The sequence below is a fragment of the Bombus pyrosoma genome, linkage group LG7, assembly GCF_014825855.1.
Source record: "Bombus pyrosoma isolate SC7728 linkage group LG7, ASM1482585v1, whole genome shotgun sequence".
Taxonomy (NCBI): domain Eukaryota; kingdom Metazoa; phylum Arthropoda; class Insecta; order Hymenoptera; family Apidae; genus Bombus; species Bombus pyrosoma.
Window position 1 is genome coordinate 8830643 of NC_057776.1, and position 16605 is coordinate 8847247.

A 16605-nucleotide genomic window follows, 5' to 3' on the forward strand; every position below is an offset into this window, starting at 1 on the left:
ATGCGTGCATAGGTTCATTTAAGATCCATTTACGTATTGACGAATCGAGTAGGGCCAAAATTGGGAGGATAATACTACTGTGAAGGGAAACGTTGATGGTGTTCTGCCATTATTATACGTATATGCAGAGCACACAAGAAATGGGCAGTATAATAGAAGAGTTGTCATAGAAAGTTAACAGTAGAAAGAAAATTCCTTCTTTACAAGAAATTATACAGTAAATGCATTGCACATTTTATGAATAATTCCAGATGATTCAGTATTTTTGTATTATTTTACTAAATAAAATTATGTCAGAGTTGTTTTAATAATTCGATTAATTATCTGCCTTTCGAAATAAGACACTGACAGTTTGTTTGCCAAATATATTAGACAAGGATTGGACATGGTTTTTGAGAAGCCAAAAATATATTCTGATTGTCAAAGAAATAGATGTAATAGCATCATTACGAAAGCGATGAAGATGATGAAAACGAAGGCAATAAAAAATAAAAGAATAAAAATACTAAATACACAGGAAGATAAAATTAAATAAAAGACAGAGAATGTGAATTTCGTATTACGCACGAATTATTTTATAAACTCTAATACGAAAAGTTGTTTGAATATCGATAACACGCTGATTTCACCTAAAAACAGTTCCATAGTACTAAAATATAAAAGTATTGAAAGTATAGAAGCATGTTTTAGGACCGTGTTTCAAATCATGTAGTCAGAATTGTGGAAACCCTCTGACGCACGACTAGATTTCACCTTTATTCCACTTGTTTTATCGACAACAGTACTCTACATGCTCGCACGATGAATATTTCAAACGATGCAGCTTTCGAAAAATTCGTGCTGCTCGAAACTTCTTTTCCGTGTATCAATAACGGCGGTATCGTGAAAGTTGGTCGTGAGTTACACGGAATGATACGCTGTCTGTCGAAAGCCGATTTTCGCCAAGATTTTTCACACGGATCGAACGATTCCCGAGCGTCGTATGTTGCCGGCGTCTTGGCTGATATATTAAATGGATCGTGCCGTTTCCATGAAATCCGACGTCGCGACTCTTCTGTAGAAAGACGGACCTAGAAATAGGCGACAGCATTTTTGCGCCTTTTCATCCGTCTAGCAGCGCGTATCGTGTCTGACCATTGAATGACAAAGCTACTGGCTGAATGCTGCGATAGAAAAAGATTGTTCGAAAATACCAGACAATTCTAGAAACACTAAAATAAGCTTCTTGTTGCTCAGTATACACAAATGATTAAAATTGAAATAATACATTCGGGAAATAACATGTAATTTTCCAACTACGAAAAAATTTCGCCAATTTTATTATTTTTAATATTTGGTAGCGTGTGGTATAAAAAATAAATAACAGATTTATAATGACGTAGTTGGAGCATAAACACGATGAAAATCACTTAATTTATGTTAAACATCATCGGGTAAATCTTGCTGCTTGTTGCGAAGAGCTTATGCCTAATTGAATATAGATTTGAATTTCAATGTGTTTAGAGAATTAATTAGTTCTTTTAATTAGAATTCTAATGGTATTTTAAGGAAAATAGTAAGCAGGCTAAGGAATAAATATTTAAGACATTTAAGGAAGTGAAACACGATGTCGATAACTGCAGGCTCGCCAGACAGGAGGTCCACGACACGAGGTCACGCGATCCAATATCGAGCCTCTCGGGTCATGGAAACCGATACTGGCGAACTCAGGGTCACGGGGATCTAATAACGACGACTCTCGTTTGAAAATAGATTCTAACGATTCCAAGATCGGTTATGTACGATTGTCGAAGAAAATCACAGAGAAAAGAGAACGTAATTTTCAATCTCCGTTTTACCTTCCTGCTAATGAAACAATTTAAACTTTCAACCTCACTTCCAAGAAAATTTTGTTATTTTCTACTCCTTAGAAACCTTTAAATAAAACATGGCAATTCAGTAATGGTTACGTAATAATTTTTGCTTACTAATTAACATATTGTTGAGAGGTTATTTCATGTGCGAGCTAGCTTATACAAAAAGTAACGAAATAAAGTAGCGCACTAGCCAAAGCAATTGTTAAAATTCACAAGCTCATTCCTATGTTCAGAAAAAATTCAAAGAAAATTGAAGTAAAAATCTCAATTTCTTACCTCTTTAAACAAAGTTCAGTTTTTGATTGCTAATTGCCATACATCTTGGCTGTATCAGGATCAGAGGATCGTTGTACTACTATTTGTGAATCAATCGGCCATTCAATTGGCAGCGTATGTAGCAACGTAGCGGTTCTGACGCGGACTTAATACAGCAAAGGGTTATACAGGCCAGGCAGCTGTAAGCGGGCCAGCGAGTTGTAAACGGCACGCAAATGGAACGCGCCCCCTTAAACCTTAAACCGTTGCGCGTAGAGAGAGAGAGAGAGAGAGAGAGAGAGAGAGAGAGAGAGAGAAAGAGAGAGTACGAGAGCGAGTGGTTATATCGGCTAGCTCGGAACGAGCGACCGCGGATGCATTACAACTGCAACTGCAGCAACGTGTGGGAATAGAAGCGAGCGTAGCTCGGCGAATACGCGATAGGAATAATTAATACAGCCATAAACAAGCGGCAGGATGGGGTGGAAGCGAGCGAGGCCGATATCGTCCTACCGACACATAAAATTGATATCCGTGCTCGAAGGAGGGAGGATCATTCTGAAGGGAGCCCATATATCCGGCGACTCAGATGGATCGCTCTCGCCGTTGCAATAGGATGGCAATTGTACCAGAGATTCCCTGTATATTATACCGGTTATTTATGTGTTTGTGCAGTGCGATTATGTGCGTCGTCGCGATCCAAGGTGTTGCACTAGTGTTTCGGATTAGACAGCGTGAGCTTTTAGATATTATACTTGATAAATTCGCACGTAGGCACGATGAAAGGAATCATGGCTAAAGTGTATATATATGGTTGCAGTTCGGAGATAATACGTTTATGGATATCTGACTTAGTTGCTAGAATCAAACCTGGACTTTAGTAAAAATTGATATTCGCAATTAAAAGAAGAACTAGTGTCTGGAAGCCTGGACCTATAAAGGATTTGCGTAGACTTTCACTTGTAGAAGATAGTGTCTGTAATTCAAGACACGTAGCAAATAGTATTCATACGAGCTTAGAACCATCAGACCATTCACAGTGATAAAGGCAACCAAAGTCTTGTAACAGCTGGTATTCGTAACCACAGATAAGTAATATTCATCGGTGGTACTGGTGAGTTGAAATTAGTACGAGTTTGAATTCACAAAGTTAGACACGGCACTCGGTATTTCTAAGATCAGATTTGTAAAAATCAGTCTGTCCAAAAACTTGTATTTAACGTTTTAAAGTCGAAACTAGTGAAATCCCTAACTGAAAGTCACGGATGACTGATCTTGCTAAATCTTAGATAATAAGCACGAGACTTTGGACTGAAAACCTTAAAATCTACTTTCAACTTACGAGTGTCAGGTAGATCCCTCGTGACATTTAGCGTGCGAACCTACCTTAGCAGTTTCAAAGTTAGCAAGTTCTGCTCTCCTAACCTTTAATAAAAATGTTTTCTTCTTATCATAAAATCGCATGTTTTTGTTATTATGTGAAAATATTTTTTCAGAAAGTTGTTAAGAAGGTTCCTCGATCGATAGAGCACACGCGTTTTCTATCAGGTCGTAACATAAGAAACAGGATCAGAAAAGTTTCGACGATAGGTTTACAACTTTATTAGCTACGTGTTCGTAGGTAAGACACACTATAAACAATCTGCTATTCCCTTATTTACAGTAACTCAACTTTTATCCCCTTCGCTAAGAAAATCCTTCCTTCCTAATAAATTGCTTGCATTTACGATACGGTTACGTTCAACTAACTTCTATCCAATAAACTTAATCGAGGAGTGACATGTGTAGAAAGTCATCAATTCTAAAATATCAGTAAAACTGATCTGCGAAGAAATCTATTTACTAAAATGAAAGTGTTATAATTATACAATTTAACAAAAAGAACGTCACAATTCACAAAGAATCTCTGTTCTTTTTAGTTGCAAAAGAATACGTATCTATTAACAATATTTCATTAGAGATTGTACTCCGTTTAATTTTCGTAAATCAATAAAAACTAACTCACAATCAATGGCATCGATCAAATCACTTTTGAAAACGTATATTAAATTCATAGTCCATTAATATTCTTAGCACTAATCTTTTGTACATTCAATATGAAACCTATGCATCTTCCTTTCTCTTCTAATAAATCTAGTTCAGACATTAAAGCTGCTTTCTTATAATTGCAAACACTTCAATTATAAAAGAACAAACGTTTCATCGTTGTTAAATGCTTGAGTAATTAATAACGTTCTCCCTCCAACTTTCTATTTCCCATCGATATTCTGAAAAATTTACTTTTCTAGCTAGTATCACTCTTCTAGGCAAGAAGCCAATTTATTATCCATCACGACACCATAAATCTTGGGTGAACTTTTTTTTAAGCAGCTCGAAACGTTCCATCGCGCATGGTGTTTAAGCCGTTGGAGGGGAACAAATTGGAATTGCTCCGGGAAGGTGGTGTACTGATGGAATTAAAGCCACGGGCACAACGTCTTCTGCCGGGTTTCATTATCTCGACGAGGTTAGGAGGTCGATGCCAGGTAACCCGAGCAGGTGATATCCATGCCTCGTCTTACCGAGTTGAAAAACCGGAACGAGCTTACGCGGCGCGTCCCATTTCCGTTTCGTTTCTCATGGGGCCGTGTAGTCGATTGCTTTCTAGGATCGATGCGCCGGAAAAGACCACGCTTCTACTAATCTGTTTGCGGTCGATTTTGGGGCTACTCTGGACCCCACTAATGAAGAACTGTTTAATTTCAACGTGCTCGATCCAACGTGAACGAAATATCGCGGGTTGTGTTCCCTTAATATCGTTTGAGTCAGTCGCGGGGACCTTTGACTGTGAGACGACGCACCCGCCTCGGAAAAGCAATAACGCGAACGTTTTCTCCGCTCCACGAAATTAATAGCGCGCAGAGTTTGAATTACGGGGGCTGGGGAACCGTTTTTCGACGTCGTTTCGGAGCTTCATAAAGGGACATTTACAAAATTCGTAGTTGTACTTCGTAGAACGAGACAAAGGTAGGAAATTCGAAAAATACGGATTCATGAGACCTCTGTTTTACGGCGAGCGAGTAAGTTTTTGACGTTAGCGCGGATCGAGTGTTTAATATAAAGTATAAACATGATATTTAAATACCTTGCACTTTGAAAAGGAAAAATATGTAGAAAAATAATAAGCATTATGCATAGCATGATTGTACCGCCCGTAAGTTGTTAAGTCTGGATACTTGCAAATTATTGCAGATACATAAATTGTACTTAAGAAATGAAACTCCTTAATGCAATGTTGGTTTCTGATTTTATCTGCTCAATATCTGACTCTATATTAGGACGTTGCAGCCATTGAGATACGTGTTTTAGTAATGTTCTAACAGCTCATATAGATTTTATGATGTGTCGGCTATACGTTGCAGATGAAGGTGAAACTTGGTTCCATTTAGCGGAGCAAAGAATTAACGCCAAGAGGCAAATAATTAACAATAAGGAAACGTTCCTCTGTGACAACTTTGAAAATGTAACAGTAATAGCGATCTTTTGATATAATAACGCATCTGTGCACGTTAATATACGTTTTCAGCTTGTTCCCAACCCAATTTCCAGCGATGAAAACCTCGTTAATTTGACAATTCCCATTTCTATCTGTTTAAACGGAGAACTAAATAACCGGTATATAGAAGCAGTAGCAACGTTTAACTAGCCAAATGGCATCTCTCGACACCTACGAAAAAGGAACGAGCCAGTTCGTTCTCTTCTTTAATTTCATTCGAAGGAAACGTCTTCCTCTTCCTCCTCTCGGTTAATGTTCATTAACGAGCACGGTCGTTAGACTGTTGCTCAATGTAAGAGGAAAATATTCCGGAACGGCGTATTATCGTTAGCGAGATCTCGATCCCGAGGTTACCGGTGAGAAGCTTGTCTCTAATCCGCTTGCGGCTGAAATCTTTCCCCCGTTAAGCTAACGAAAAACCCGTATAATTCGAATTTGTCTTCTCTCAACGAACTCGAGCCCTTTTTCTTAATATACATCCTTCTCCATCTTTCTTCTACCAACAGGTATCGCGGGCTAACAAAAGTAAAAATTGTATCAGCCCCTTTGCAAATTATTTTCAATACAGATACTTTAAATTCTTTATTCGACTTTAATTCTCTTGATCTTGAACATTGTCTGTAATCGGCATTTCCAAGATAGTGAATAAATGATGTTATTAAATGGTGAATTAAAGGTTTATTGGATCGATTCTATAAATTGTTACTTATCAAATTCATGCGCTTGTCAATTCATTCAGTCTGTCGATGTTGAATTTTTCGTCAATGCAGATTCTCGTGTATTGAATATTTTTCATAGAAAATTTTTTTTTAATTTAAACAGGATACCTGCAACAACTATCTAACTTAAAACAACAATCGTACAAATATGAAATATAACGTCAAATGTTTTTAATTGTGCTCAAATTTAATTGCACTACAGTCGACTATTACGATTCTTCTATTATTCTATTATTCTCTTCCACCAAACATAACAGACTTGGCGAACGATCGCTGTCCACGCGACTGGTGTACACTTTCCCACAAATACGATGAACGATGATTTTCTAACAATCAATCCCAGCACAGAAAAAAAGAGAAGTTAAAAGGCATCAAATTTTTCGAGTCACGCGAACAAAGCAGCGTCGATTTTGGGAAACTACCATCGACAGTTGCACGAATTGAAAATCGCTAGTAACCAGTTGTAACCATTCGTTTACGATAAAACGAATTTGGTCGATGCTGGAAATATTCCGAAAATCGTGCGAAACGAACCTACGGAGAAGGGGGGGGGATAGGACTAAAAAGGAACAAAATTCAGCCCTATCTTTTTCCGCGCCTCGGGGTGAGAGCTCTCGTCTGGATGGAAGCACTCACCGATCGAGCCTGCGCTCTGATAAAGCCGCGTACAGAGGAAAGAGAACCGAGGGAGAGATTGGAAAAAGAAAAAAAATCCAGGCAGATCTGGTCGCCGGAAAAAAGCAGGGGAACAGAAGGGGAAAGGGGTAAAAAGGGAGAGAGAGAGAGAGAGAGAGAGAGGAAGTGTGGCCGTAGAAAATTGTTTCAGGGCCGCTCGGTAATCTGCTAATAGGGTGTCCACGTTCGAGCCGGTAATCCGTAATCCACCGATACCCGGTTTGATGCCGTATAAATGCGCACACATCCTCCAACAGCTCTCACCACGCGCGCGATAAATTATACACGTAACACCGCGTGTTTGTATCGTTACCGAACGATATATTCGCCGCTGTTGGATATTCCTTAGGACACTTCCCTACCGATCGCGATACGAATTATTCAATTCTTCCATTGAAAACGCGTGAACGGAAAAATATAACGGCAGCGATATAAATATTTGATATTGTGGCGAGTCGCAAGACGAGAGAAATATTTAAACGACTTCGACTTTCGGCGAATCGATTTGGTGTATTAACCATTGGGGAAACTGTCGATGATGAAACTGCGAACAGAGTTTCCAGCGATTTTGATTTATAATGCAATCTTTGAAACTTTAATCACGGCCCATGCCAATTCAGGTCTTTATGTGAAATAATCGCACTGCAATGCGAAAACACGAGCAGTTTAAACGATATGTAGTTTGAATTATATTAAGCAAACAGTGTAGAAACAATAATCGGTACCTTTATGATGTATCCTTAAATTTTTATACCATAATCTTAATTAACTCGAACAATGGTGTTCGAAGAAAATCGCTATTCACATCAAAAGGGGTTTGTCGATATAACGTTCGTTCCACTAGCTTTAGTAAAAATTAATTTCCCGTCGGAAAGTCAGATACTTAACGTTAAAAAAGATAAATTTACTCGTCTTGCGTTTGCATTTTAAGACTACGATAACGTCGCTGTCTTCGCGTTGACAGCCGGATAAGATTTAAAATCCTTTAACGTCACGAACGAACGCGTATTTTCGGTCAAGAACCGTCGCGACATCGTCCCGGGAGCAGGCAGGAATTTTCACGAAACACCCTGTGCATTTGCATGTTCGAGCAGCCAGAGAGAAATTTTCTAGTTTCCCCTTGTCGCGCATTGAATTTCCTGGGAAGAGGACGGGCACGAGCGAATCCGAAAAAGACAGGTGAAATATCTGTTGGCTCGGTCGCGTGTAACTTTATTGCTCTCCTTAATTCCTAGACGAAATGAAACGGGATTTCCTTCCGGCTCTTCGTAAAAGCTCGGTTGATTTTCTAAACGCGCCGCAAATTTGACGAGTAGAAATGACAACCTTATCGAATAACAGATTTAACCAACGTATGATACCATAAACGGACTTCAAAATCACTAGCGCAAGTACAGTATCTTCTGTTTCACTCGATTCCACTGAATTTTCATTTGCTACGCGAATCTCGATATTTGCTTATTTTTGCGGGTTAGTGCACTTTCCTGATAATTATTTTTGCCATCGGCAGACAACGTTAGGTAAACGTACATATTACGTAATAAAAGCGCGACGGTTTTTATACTTTCGTTGTCATAGAGCTTTTACCTCGGTATTCTCCAGTTCTCCAATATTTCTGTAAGCAATACAGAAGGAGATTCAATTTATAATTACAAAAGACCTGTAGAACTGTAAATATTAGGCTACTGAGAAATCGAAAGAGTTCTATAAGCTTTGCTTTAGTTTGTTTTAATTACGTCGAATCGAGAACCATTTTAATAAGGCGATACTATAAAAATTCATTTTATCAAGCGAACGCAATCGACAGGCTTGATAATAGAGGCCGTGTTTCTTTGATTTTCTCTTTCCTCCGTATCTTTTCCATTTCACTTTCTTTGTTTCTCTTTTCCACTATTTTCCTCTTTTTTCCCTCTTTTTTATACTATAGACCCATGCAATATTATTGCGAACGAACGCGCTCGGTAATGACTGCCGCGTAATGACTGCACGGCTCGGCCAGTAATGGTGCTCACCATATTGCAATTTGAATTTCACTGAAATCAGTGGAAAAAGAGCGAGCAGACTCGCAGAATGAATATGTTAATTGGCTTTGGAATTGGCTGTCCCTATCGGTGATTGATTAAAATTCGATACGTGCTGCCAGTCTCTCGCGACGGTCGCTTGAGGGGTGAAACAGCGCGGCGGAAGGGTGAGGGATCACTGCGACGGACGGGGCTCGTGGAAGTTACTTTGCGGATAAACGAGATTGAAATTTCGATGGAAATTACCGTCGGTATCTGTGGACTTAAGCGGCGCGCGGTCGCCAAGTCAAACAGAAGTCTCGAGGACTCGTCATCTCCACACGCCAAACGCGTGTTTTGCCATCGCTCTGTCGCTTTAATAAATTCTAAAAGGCATTCTAATTCATTTTACCCGGCTATTTATCTCATTTCATGTCATTCGATCTATGAAAAAAATATTTCTACGTTGTCCCGAAGCTTTATTAATTTTTAAACGCTACTGAAAGAGATTGGGATATTTGTAATTGATTTCGAAAACCAGGTCCATAGACATCGAAACATTTTTACGCTTCAATTCGAATTTTAATTCAGCAATTCGATTAAGAGGTTCAAGTGAAAAAGTACAAATTAACATTTTTAAAAGTATGAACTGAAATGCCAGATAATAATCGAAAGAAGGATGAGATGTTTGACTAAATTAGAATACAAATTGCAAAGAGAAATATTTCAAGGCGTTATCAAACGTGTCATCGATACATTGGCCGTGTCTGTGGCATTGGAGATCTGAAAAGATGCGAGAAGTTACAACAGAAAGACTCTATTTCGAATAACGTAAAACGTGGATATATGTTTAGCCTCACCGAGAATAGTGGTACATGTTGACTTTCACCTGCGGATTTATCGCGACACACCTCTGGGAATGTTATCATCAGGGAGCAACCGTGTCTTGTTTCGCGCGTGTACTGTCCTCCTTTTCTTCCGGAATCTCAGCTCCATGCGCAATAAATTCCACGCACGACTATTACTACTATAATTTAAAGCTATTACGCTGTGAGTGTGTTTATTCGACAGCGCGGTTTCTTGAAAATAAAAATTTACGAATAACAATGAATATAGTCTCTCTCCATCCTATTAACTTCCATTCTGATGTTTCAATTCATACTTATCGTTCAACGATATTTTTACTTTTGAGAGATACAAGATTTTAAATACTTGTTTTCCACCTGCGACAGTCACTGATAATATTTGAGGGAGGTACGCGTATCGATATCTTTTTTAGCATAATTGTCATTATTTCATTACGACAAACAAAATTTTTTCACGCTGATGGCGAAACAAATATTTTTCCGCTCCATATTATAAAATATTTAGAATAAAGAAATAGCAGTGTGTCGAATATATATTCAACCATATGGAAAATGTATTGTTGAATGAATGAAGGATGCATGATCGTTGAAGATATTACGTGTATGCACGTGCCCGAGTGTCGTCTAAGGATAACTGTATCGAACGAAAGAAGTAGAGAAACAAAGGAACGGAAACTGATCGTGTTCAAACTTCAAAATAGCTTAACAGCTGAAGACTCGGTGCAAGGTAGAATAAAGAAGGAGGAACGAAGAATCGAGGCTACGAGTTTTAAATTCTTCTGAAATCATAATTACAATTTTATCATTAAATGAATTCCATTTCCATTTCATTTAAGCCTTCGCACATTTACGATCCTATTCGCAACTCAACAATATTTTCTCACAATATTTTCCCGGAGAATCGATAAAAATTGGAATTGACGAAGCAGGACTCAAAGGCTTGAGACTCAGAGTTTGAAGTTTCAGTAAACACGTTATCGCAATTTTATTACTGGACGTAGTTATCATCACGTTTCGCTTCAGGTTACACGTATTAAAATCCTATCCTCAATTCAACATTCCTATAATATTTCCCCGCAGAGTTATTTAATTTGCCGGTGCTTACTTCATAACGAATGTAAGTAGAAGAACGTCGTAAATGAGGCTGGTCGAGGTAATTCCTGTTGGCGCCTGTACACGGACGTTAATGAAACACGTCCACGGTTGGCAATTGTCCCACCACAGGAACGATAACGAGCATCCTGACGCGAAAGGAAAAGACGGTATCGTACGGTATCATATCTCGTTCCATTTTCATCAGGATGCAGTTCTGATGTATATCGTTTGCTCTTTCACCGTTTGTACCATGAGTTGAAACGAATCTCCTTTTCGGCTTAATTCTCCGTTACAGGGAGCGGCCTCGTAATGTATTTTCGTGTCTCTGCTTATGGTGCACGCGCACGAAAGAGAAAATTAGAAGGAGCTCTTAAAACGTAGAAAATCTAGGTCAAGATATGGGCTACACGAACAATCGTCTGCTTTCGATCTTAACAAACAGCATGCGAAGCTCTGTTCCTTAAACTCGCCATAACTCGCCGGCAAGTCTCTTACATTAAATTTACATTTTACATTCTGATTTTCAATCTCTTTTTAAATGAATTATTCATAACGAAATTACTTTTTTTACTTATTCACGTGAGTTTCTTATTGCGTTCAATTACGATTTTAAAGTCATTTCTCTTTTATTTATTATATGCGAGTTCCGTTTATATTAAAGAATTCTAATAGCAATTTATTACTCGGCGCATGTAAGCTGCACTTACCTCTGTGATACTTCGTTCGATAACGATAAGTAATTTCCCTTGCGCGTTTCACGTACGTTCATCGCGAAGTATTCCAGCAACAATCTTCCGACTCGCGTCTCGACGTTCACAGTTTACAATCCCTTTGATCTTTTCTTTCGTATCACTTAATATACTTCGTGAACGAAGGAAATTGCGTTCGCGGTAAGGCGATACATTTTTTCTAGGAAAAATAGCGCTCTTCGTTCAGAAGGTAGACACGGGTTCGCTTCTGGTTCCACCTTCCGGATCCACCCTTCATACCGGTTTTCCAACGTCGATTCTCGTGCGTGCATGTATCCCTCGCCGTAAACTATTCGAAAGGAAGCACTTGGAAATATTTTCTTGCTCTTTCCGTTACCTCTTTCTCTCCTCTCTCTCTTTCTCATTTAATATATTTCACAGGAAGGTAAAGGAAATCGTGACAGCATGGAAATTTCGCTGGCGGTCGATCGGAAACGGAAGGCCCGTTTTTCGTTGCGCTCGCATTCCTCCTTGCTTTTTGTGGGAGTGGCGGCCGCGTCTGCTGTAGAAAAATGCCCGTGGAGGGCACGGGTCACGTACAACGGGGCGATAACATAGTCGTTTTGCTTTTTCCTCCCCAACCCCTCGTACAGTCCGTGTCTCGTTTCTTCTACCTAGCCCTAGCTCTTTCTCATCTCTCTGCCGGTGAACCGGGCTCTTTCGTTCTTCCTGCTCGTATTCAAAGTGCAAGGAGCAAAGGAAAGGTGCGCGTGCACAAAGATCACATACCGGCCAGATTGAGGCTGCAGGGTAAACGTTCGTGTTCTCGCTTATCCTCCTTTAACTTCCGTTCCCCCTTAAACTATCTCCTCCCTCTTTTTCTCTCTTTGTCTGTTTCTTCGTCTGTGCCATATGCCATCTTCTTCTTCTTCTCTGCTCCTGCGAATGTACACCCCTTCACCGAGCAGCCTGAATCTAACGTCTGCTTCCTCGCTTTGAGCAAATCTGCGTGAAAATGGGAAGAACACCGGATGAGGCACACACGATGGTATGTGTTGTGTGTACCCAAACGAACAGGCGTCGGTATGGTGTGCATTCGAGATAGAGAGATAGAGATAGAGATAGAGATAGAGAGAAAGAGAGAGAGAGAGACAAAAAGGAGTAGAAGGAGGAATCACTCGTGCCACAAGGAGAACACCAGGAAGACTTCAGACGACAGAGGTTCGTCGAATAACGAGACACACACATTCGTGACTGAAGTCAGTCAGGAGTTTCACAAGTATTTTCACGACGCGGTGGACGCTTTCCCGTTGTGCCATCCGGGTATCGAAATATCAGGCTAAGTTATCGTAGTCGAGAAGATTAACTACACGAGACTTTCCTTGTCGAGCACAGATAACTTCGCTTTGCGTTGTTTTCGTGGAGGAGACAAATTGAAGATATGCTTATAATGATCTACTTGGTCTGCTAAGTTCAAAACTGCTTATCATTATCTATTTGCTTCCGTAGAGTGGAGAAATAAAACTCGTAAGCACTATATGATATATTCTTTACAGGTAAGACGTGAACGGACGGAATATTCCGAAATAAAAAATGTCCAAAAGATTATCAAACAAATTTCTCACCAGTTGGCATGTTAAACTAGACTTTGAAAATTTCTAGTCTTATCGATTTTAGCTTGTACATTTTCAATTTTCCATGAAGCTGCTTAATTATCCAACGATGGTGCACGAAAATTTGGTATTAAAATTTCATGAAAGATATCGAAGAAAATTTAAAGAGGAAAGGAATATATCAACATGAAAGGCTCTACGCATATGAAATACAATTTTTCCGATATTCCAGGGCAAAGTTTAACATGTCGGACGCTGAAGAGCATAGCATGCCGAAGAACGTGTTCATTTGTCGATAGAAGGGAAACGAAACTATCGAGAAACACGGAGTGTTCCGTCCACTTATGGTCGTCTCGAGCGACAATCGTTTAATCGACGCGTCCGCATGATGAAAAGAACGCGAGACAAATCGAAAAATGGAGCGTGGCTCGTTGCGATTGATTATGTGCTGGCTGTTTCAACGAACAGTGTATCCATTAAAATTCCATTTGCCGATATTAAACTGGACCGCGAACAATAGCGATTCTTGTTCTCAATACCGGACGAGGTTTCTTCGATTATATCGTTTCAACGATCTTGCATTGTATTTTCTAGTTAGACAAAATAATTGTAATAACACTTTTTATCGTCGTTTAAATATTAAGAAATATGTTATTGAGGAAATTTGGTTTCGAAGTTAATGATACAATAATATCTAAATGTAAAATATTGAACGAATGATATATTATTAAAATAAACTATTTGTACCAGTACAAAACTATTGTAGAATCTTCTGATTTCTTCTAAATCTAATGCTTTTTATTGTCCAGTAACGAAAATATTATTTTCGAGAAATTCTTTGGATCAATAATACGATTTACCGCATTTTTTCTGTCCGCAGGTATAAAAGGACCATAGAAAGTGCAGTGTAATAACGTCGTAAGATTTCTTTTTTATGTAAGCCAGAGAAGAAATTTTAGGGCGTTGTTTTGTAAGAACAAGCTCATTTCGGAGTATCTTTCAGTCTGAAACTTTCGTACCTTTAGTTAGTTTCCGCAGAATTCGTTTAGTCTTAAGGGACCGTGTATGTACGTTTGTATTCTTGTGTAGTAGAAGCAAAGCTGAGTATTTTAGTGAAAATCTAGAGAGAACGTTAGGGAATTAACCCACGAGGTGTGCCCGTGAGACGAAAGAGAGAACATGAATAATATTCTCTATAAGAAATTTCTCTCTGCTGCGAGGAAAGTATCAACGATGGTGTGAAAATGAAAAATTCCGCGTCACAGAGTTTCGAACATTGGAAATGCAAAAGAAGAATGTAAAAACAAGAACATTCGGGATTAGTGTGCGAAACAACTTGCACCTGAGGTTCTGGTTGCATGATCGAATACTCAGAGACGTCTATAAAATGTCTGAGTTGAACGAAACAGAGAGAAAGAGACTGTATTTTAAGGTAAAAGGACAGAAAATGCAGATGTAGATTAAAAACAGAATTAGCTGTACTGTGTAATCAAAAACCATGTAGTATTGCGTTTAATATTGTTCATAGTATAATACCATAACCATATGTATACAAAGGATATCAAAATCAATCACCGTTACATTATTTTAACATTATTTTTCAGTAAAATAAAATTAAATCACTTGAAATATTATATTTTTCAAAGACCAGTATGTTTTCCATTTCATATTTCTATACCATATAAAAAGAAAAATTCATTGACGTATGTGTAATCCTGATTATGCAATTTCAAAAGTAACTGAATCATTGATTAAAATAAACACAATTCACGAATATAAAAACTACCCTTTCACTGTACTAAATACGGTCAATGGAATAATTCAACAATAATTCAAACGGTTCTACGTCTACTCCAAAATTTTGTCACGAATTCCCGTAACTAATCCGTAAGACATACAATTCCCAACACGTCGTCGAGCACAAGCTCCTCGTTATAATCGCGACTGACCATCCTTGCGCTTGCCTGCCGTCTCATCCATACACATATCGTCGTTATTGGCGTGTGCACACGCGCGTAATAGTAATTTAAGGCGACGTCACGAGAAGGCCTGTTCCTCGTAATTTCATTGACGCCGGTAAATCGCTTTACCGGGCATGATGTATTTTGACGAGCTAATGGATATCGCGTACAGATTATCATGCTAAAGAGACGTTAATTAACACGTCGCTCCGTTGTAACGGCAGCTTACACTGACCTAACACAGGCAGCTCCGGTTTACGCGCTATAGATACGCGTTCACGACACAACGTGAACGAAACGGGGGTTGGAAGCGGTCGCTCGACCGTTTGGGAATACAAATGGTGGACGGCCTCGGGGCCTATCGAGAGCAAAGCTTCCGCGTGATACTTGCAGATTTTCCCGTTCAAAAGAATGGAATTACGCGACGGCGCCGCTTTGTTCCCAGCCCCCCTCTTCTTCCCTTCCTTTTTCCACTGGAGCCAGGCTAAAACTGTAATCCGATTTCCTTGACGAGAGCAATTATAAAGAGTGGCACCGCATTAATTCTGCCGGTACGGCCGCCTCTCGCCGCGAAATTGCTTTATAATTGGTCGTTCGTATAAAAATCTGTCGGCTACAATATTCGCTACGCTTCAGAAAAAAGAAATCGAATTTAGTCGTCAATTTTTGCAAAGTAATTCAAGGTTGCACGTGATGATTTAATCCGTAATGGTTCGTAAATATGTAGAGGAACGATAAGCAATTATTTTTCAAAGGATGTGTAGGTTTTGGTGGTTCTGTGAAGAAGACTTTCTTCTTCCGAGTCTTTAATAGCGATAGTTTGTGCAATGGGTATAATATTTGTTCAACTTAGCGTGAAATAGCAACGAAATAGTCGATCAGATGCGGCTCAAATGTCCGAGAGTCTGGCATAGTACAGATTCCTCACAAAGTTAATCGTTGCCAGACTATTCTGAAGTTTAGAAATGTCTAATGCTGTCAACTAACGCTAAACGCTCGACAATAATGAAATGAATATTCATTTTATCTTTATACTTTTAATACTCTGTAATATTTGCAAGAACTTCAAATGCGGGCGAAGAAAAAGTCGAAGTTTGGAAAAAATTCGTTAAGTCTTAAAATTGAATGTCCTTCTCTCGTGCTCCTCTGTTAATGTAACTGTGATAACGAAATTGAAAAGAAAAGAAAGAAAGAAACGTAAAATTGTGCTTTCAAATATAGAAATATAAACTGTCTATATGATTTCGTTATAAGTTCTTGACATACTTACGATTAACGTAATTTCTTGGTAAAGCTTATGAAAAACTACAGCTCACGCAATGTCTTTAATCACTTTTAAAA

General features: G+C 38.9%; 1 protein-coding gene across 1 annotated transcript in view; it reads right to left on the reverse strand.

Annotated features, from left to right (window-relative positions):
• Positions 1-16605, reverse strand: part of LOC122569046 (discoidin domain-containing receptor 2) — a 214021-nt gene that overhangs the window by 55950 nt on the left and 141466 nt on the right. The gene's annotated exons all lie outside the window — the stretch shown is intronic.